The sequence below is a fragment of the Pinus tabuliformis genome, chromosome 4_1, assembly GCF_031772625.1.
Source record: "Pinus tabuliformis cultivar Carrire ecotype Pingquan chromosome 4_1, CPIR1, whole genome shotgun sequence".
NCBI classification, from domain to species: domain Eukaryota; kingdom Viridiplantae; phylum Streptophyta; class Pinopsida; order Pinales; family Pinaceae; genus Pinus; species Pinus tabuliformis.
The window spans coordinates 356,733,980-356,740,705 of record NC_142303.1 but is presented as its reverse complement, the minus strand read 5'-3'; the positions used below and the strand labels follow the sequence as shown (position 1 = coordinate 356,740,705).

The window sequence follows — 6,726 nt, the reverse complement described above, 5'->3', positions numbered from 1 at the left end:
TCTCCGCCAGACCTTCTCCCTTGTATGTGAAGACGTGGAAATCGTCCACACACATATTTCTGCAGAAGCTGCCATTATCATCAGCAAAGGCAGTGCTATTATTCCTTGCTGCGGCATGATTGGAATTACAGGAATAAGAGGACTGAAGCATAACCGTCACATTGGCTTGTTTGCCCCACCATGAGAAGACAATTTGGAAACCCTTAATTCCAATGAATCCCCATAAACTCAAAAAAACAATCAAAACCAAACCAGTCCAGGTCCAGCAACTGGTAGCAACTTCTGAAACCCAGACTATTGTGTAACCCAATAATGGACTCAAGTGCCGAAGATTATCCATTAGAAAATCCAGTCCCTCCATATTATTGAGCTCCAGAGAAACTATATATCTGCACTAGTAACACCATCGGATGTATAAATATATGTTGGGGGTAGCTATTAGCCACCCACGTGGTACATTGGAACCTGTGGACAGCAATTCATGGGAAATAGATGCGAGAAAGATACCGGGCATAAAGAATATAGATGCTTTTAAGATCCCAAGCACATACCGCATCTTCTCGCAATCCGATTGGATGGCCGTATTTCGCGAACAGTCACTGGCCAGGGCAAGAGATCTTCGATTGTAATCTAAACATTGAAAGTTGTCAATCTCTATGCAGTGGGAAGTCGGATGTGACATGATCATGAAGTTATAGATGTCACGTATCAATGTCAAGCGAAAATTTCATGTTGCTTTATTAAATATGATTTAAATATAACTAACATTTGTACCAAAGGTTGCGTATAAAGTGCAGAAATCCATTATCCATATAGTGTGTGCATTACATCAATGACCTAAATATCAACATATCTATTCACTTTTTCAAAATTTTGTAAACAACTAAAATTATAGAAATATTCTTAAATGTGTACCAATATTTATAGGCACACTCCCTATACCTTAAGATTTTTGGTTGCAGCTTCAGCTTTGGAAGTCTTGAGATTTACCAAAGCTTCAATTCTTGCTTCTTCTTGCTGATATCTGAAATTTACAGACAACTTGAATGCTCACAGATTTTGTTGTGAAAATTATAGATAACAAATGTTAGCAATCTATTAATTTAGAAAAAGCTTTGTCAGAGATAAAGGTCTTATCGTAAATAAACGTGTTTATGAATACATAGCATTGTAGGCTAGAGCTCATTTCAACTTTAAAAACTGGAAATTGAAACCAGAAAAAAAGGAGAAAACATAAAGGAAATTTCACAGAATTGTAATACGATCTTTTAAATGCATTAACACTAAGCTAATGATATGTTCTTTAAAAATGCGACCATGAAAATCGTTCTCTATTAACGCAAGCAAGAAATATTTAATTACCACTGCAAATTGCTTCGACATTTGTTGTGGTCTTTAACACTACATCTAACTGGTAAAGTTTATGTTCAAAAACACTTTTTTATATTCCTAGTCTATGTAGAAAATTGTTTTTTGTTAACCAAACTACAAAGAGCAATCTGCATGTAGAGGTTGTGTTCACAACAAGAAAACACTTGGTGAAGAAAAGGGACAAAAATATCATAGCTTTGAGGGGAAAGCTTTGTCATGTTAAGCAAGGCAGAAGTTGACTCAATTCAAGATTTTAATCTCAAGCATGTCACATCCAAGGAGAGTGCCTTTGATCAGGTTCGTATAGAAGGGAAGCCTCTGTGTCAAAAGGTTGTAATTGCAGGAATTTTAGTTGATAGAAAAGCCTAGTAACCGAAACAATTGGTTCAACATTTAGTCATTCTATGTTTCTTCAATAACATAAACATGGGAGCATGGCAGATGACTCACAATGCTCACACCTTTTTAGAACATTGATTGAAGGGGATTTGGCTTACTTATTTGTTTTATATTTCATTGTATATTTAGCAAATTAGAACATAAATTATGGACTAAACAGGAAAATGCCCAGGGACAGACAATTCTTAGAAAATGGTTGTCGGCATTCTAATCCAAAGAATTGGAAAGAATCCCCAAACTCGTCAACTTTAAATGTTGCAAGCATGCCAAATTCATTATCTGTCTTCAGTGCTTCAGAAATGTCTCAAATATCAGCTCTAGATCTTCTTCCAGTTACTTATGGTGATTCGATAGATTCTGATGAGAATAATGATGAAGGTCAAGCAACTAAAACATATGCTCTTTCCGGACTTCCTATTAGTGTCTAGATCTTCTTCCAGTTACTTATAGTGATTCGATAGATTCTGATGAGAATAATGATGAAGGTCAAGCAACTAAAATAGATGCTCTTTCCGGACTTCCTATTAGTGTGAGAACACGTTAAAATTGTCAAGAAATTTATGGCATTCCAGATGCCACTAGAAGTGATGTTTGTGTCCAACGCCTACCAGAAGGTGAAAAAAAATTGTCCACGTTAACTGCAAAAATAAAGATAGAAGAAATCCACAATGACCCTATTCAACAAGAAATAAAGAAGAATATAGATATGGGGATTTGTTAAATATTTCAATGGGAAAGGACAAATATAACATGGAGGAAATGTCAAATAATAAACCAAACCAATCATCAGAAAGGAATATAACCTACCACACATCTGTTGTTGAGTATCAGAACAGCGCTAATGAACTCAATGTTGATGAAACTCAAATTTCCTTTATAGTAAAAAGTAATCCACTACAGAAACGTATTTTGGTTCCTCCATCTTCTGAAGTTAGTTCTAATACATTCAATAATCCTGAGAAAAGCTTGAAAAAAACTTCAATGAGCAGTACTCTTTATATGTTTCTCCCAATACAAAATTATAATTCCATGTTCAACAAAGGCAGTGAAACGATCCCTAAGTCTGTGAATGCATTGGACCGTTGATAAGTAGAATTCTTAACTTTAGAGAAGTATGAGTGAAAATTGTGACATGAGTCAGAAAGGATTTTTCTCTTCTAGAATTGGAAACAATAAATCTTACCCAATATACTATATCTTCTTCAAGTTCTTGAAGTTTTTGGGTTGTCAGTTGTCAGGTTTCTATATCGCACAAGGTTACCCCTGGCGTAAAAATTGCAGATGAAAAATTCGCAGGCGTCTTCAACAACACCCAACATGAATCTGAAGAAAAATTTCGACGACGGCAATGGATTTCTCAACGGCTTTTCTTCCTCTGGGGAGGATTCGCCCTTGACTCCTACAGATTCAATCACGAAAACCATTTGGACGCAACAATTGCCATCAGACGATTCATATCTGACCTTATTTGATCCGCATCTCATTTCTACATTCAAGAAAGCCATGGATGAAATTTCCCCCAGAGATTTGATGGAGCCCGTTTCAGAGGTCTGTCAGGGAAGCATGGGAAACGAGAGCGAAGAAGATGAAAAGGGTACCCCAGGCAAATCTTTCAGGCTCCGATCTAGTAGCATTCAAGCGAGGGTGAATACTTTGCAGCAGATAATAGATGAGAGGTTGACCAAACGAACCCCCATATCCAAAAAATCCTCTATAAAAAATGCTAAGTTGAGGGCTCCCCCCGGGGGAGAAGATAAGGTGGTTCTGTATTTCACGAGATTGAGGGGAATAAGGAAAACATTTGAAGATTTTTGAACTATGAAATTGATTCTTCGAGGTTTTAGGGTTTCAGTCGATGAACATGATATTTCCATGCATTCCCCTTTTCAGCAGGGATTGCAAGATCTTTTGGGGAAGCCCATGCCAGTGCCTAGGTTGTTTATTGGGGGAAAATACATTGGCGGGGTTGAGGAAATTCAACAACTACATGAAATAGGGGAGTTAGCTAAGTATCTGGAATGCTTCCCAGTGCAGGCTCATTCCAAACCCTGCGATGGTTGCGGTGACGTGAGGTTCATTCCTTGCCAAAACTGCGACGGCAGCCACAAGATTTTTATAGAAGAGGAAGGTCAGGGCCTTTTCATCAGTTTCCAGTAGTGTAATGAAAACGGACTCATAAGATTCCCTGTGTGCTGCTGAGGTTTTTGTGAAAACCTGAACAAGCTGCAAATATGAGAAAGAATGGTGTAGAGTTACCATGTTGCCAAGGTATGGTGGTATTGAACTAGACAACAAATTATGCGAGATAAATTAGAATGGTGCCTCAGTTTTACAGAGGCCCCTTCCTACAAAGAACCTTCGATGTTCGGATGGTGCTGGAAACATGGAGTAGGAACTCGAGTCAGTAAACCACAACTGTTTTGCAATTGTTTCAAATATCATGAACAGTTCCAACTACTCAACTACCTTCTCTTGATTAAACGATTAACAATCCTCTAATCGTCTAACACATAATTTAACGGCACACAGGGGTGACAAGTAGATTTTATGGAAGTTCATTTCAGAGGGAAACACCTTACAACGTAATTAGCAATGACTTCAAAAATGTGTAAAGAAAGGTTAATAGAATTGAAAATTTGGAAAAATTGTATTTTAAATTTGATAATCAACCAAATAATAATTAATATAATAACAATTATAATACTTTTTCAAGAGATAAATTTATTGGTTAAGAAAAAAAACATGTGAAATAAATGTTTGAATCTAGTAGAAGTTAATCCCAAGCCAATTAATGCTTCGATAAGGTGTTATCTTCTAATGCCAGCGATATAAGTTGAAGATAATTGCAAATTAAATATTTAATAAAATTCTTATAGTCCTTTACATTTATTGAACCATAAGTGAGTTGATTTCTTAGCTCATAATTTCATAATTGTTTTTTAGTTCATAATACTGTTATCACTCAGGTTGTCCCAAAGCTCCTTAAGGGATACGGCCGAGGTAACCACAAACCAATCTTTGGACTGTAGGTTCTAGCCCACCTGCAATCAGAGAGGGCTCTCTCTTAATGATTTAGCTTTGTTGATGATGATTTTAGGCTAGTTATTGAGTTCAAGGGGTTTTGTTTAAGTTTTGGTGGGATGATTGATGTTTTCAAGTAGGGAGGCATGCATAGTGTGAGAGGTTCAAACCATTGGGCATGGAGTCATGGAATTGGGCTGCTGGTGCGTTTTCTTGGTCACAAGAGGAATATAGAGCAAGATAGCTACACATGAAACAATCTTTCAAGTTAAAAGGATGAAATGAAGGCTAAGGAATGAAAGGCAACTAAGAATCTCTCATTCAGCTTAACAGAGGGAAGGTGAGTGAAATATATCTAGGAGCAGTCAAGAATTCCTAAATAACATTCATACATGAATGAAATAGAGCAAATATGAGCCATGAGGAATTCATATTTATGCCTAAATCAGAAGAAAACATATAGAAGTCACAGAAACAGAGGATAGAGTGCAGCCAAGCAAATTCTAAGCTAATATTTCTTTCTGTAACTTGGATGGTGATATATGTATGACATAAACATATATGAATTTAAAACAGAGGTAAAAAACACTTATTGGGCCATGTAGCAGCGCAAGAATTCTATATTTCACTCTTCAACCATTAATAACACAACAGACAGTCCATCCTCCAAACTTTTCAGCAGTCTTTGATTATAGAAATTCTCAAAACATACAGTGCGAGTCCAGCATGAGGATTATCAACCAACCAACCCTTTAAACAATGAATTAGGGTGGTTTATATAGGGAAAATATCTAGAAATATCTATTACAGCAGACCTTAAACAGGTCTGAGGGAAATGAGTTCTTTAATCTAATCTTAACCTGAAATTAATGCAAGAAGATGTCTATTTGAGCTGCACTGGAGGTAGCTGCATCAAAATGAGTTAATATCTATCCTTATGGCTCGATGTAGTGTTTCTGTAATAACTGTGCTTCGGGATTTGATTCCCTGCTCTTGAGTGGCTTTGATGTGCATTAACTGTGATCTGAGAGCCTTAAATGGTTTCGTCGCTTTCTTTGACTTTGCTTGGGGGCCTTTAATGTTCACCTGCTTCGATCTGATACTCTTTTCCGCTTCACTGATGCTCTTCAATTTAATCGAGGCTTCATCCTTCCTCTGATACCCTTTAACACTTGAATCGGGCCAGTTTCTCTCGATTTGATATGCTTGAAACTGTCAAATCGCCCCTTTTCTACCCTTTCAAGGCAAAAATGGCTACTGCAAATGATTTCCGTGGCCTCTGGAATGCTACCGGTGCTGGCCGATTTGAATACGAACATAAATGAAGAAATCCTGTCAAAACTGCAAATTTTCAGGCCTGCTAGTAGCTGAGCGATATGAAGCCTTCCATTTTGGTCATTTTTTCTTAGCGATGCGCGATTAGCGCTAATTGCGCATCGAAAACTGCCTCTGTTTTACATTCCGGGCTCTCTTTGCTGCGATTTGCGCCCTTCGTGCCTTCTTTCAGTGATGACGTCAGCAATGGGTCCTAGTACAACAGTGACGTGGCAGGGTGACGTGTCAACATGGCAGGGATAGAATTGGCGATCGGCAATCGGCGGGGACAGTGGGCGATGACTTTTATATGTGCGAGGTGATGGGAGCGATCGCCGATATCGGACAAAGAGATAAGGCATACGGCTGTGCGAAAATGGGAAATATTGCGGAAATGAGTGGATCGCGATGCGATATGCTTTCGGGTGCGATAGCAATATCGCGTCGGCGGATGAGAGGGGAGATATATATATAGGTACAAAAAAACTTGCGACTGTCGATCGTGAAATCGCATCGGTGAAATGATATCGGGGAGTTATAAAAGGGGACCGATGAATGAATGCTGCGACTTCTGATAGCGATATTGCGTCGGAGGGGAGGAAAACTCATCGGAGGAGGGCT

At 38.1% G+C, this 6,726-nt stretch overlaps 1 pseudogene; it reads left to right on the top strand.

The window, feature by feature from the left end:
- The first annotated feature begins 2,520 nt into the window (after positions 1–2,520).
- LOC149175756 (uncharacterized) lies at positions 2,521–3,969 on the top strand (annotated as a pseudogene).
- The last annotated feature ends 2,757 nt before the right edge of the window (positions 3,970–6,726 follow it).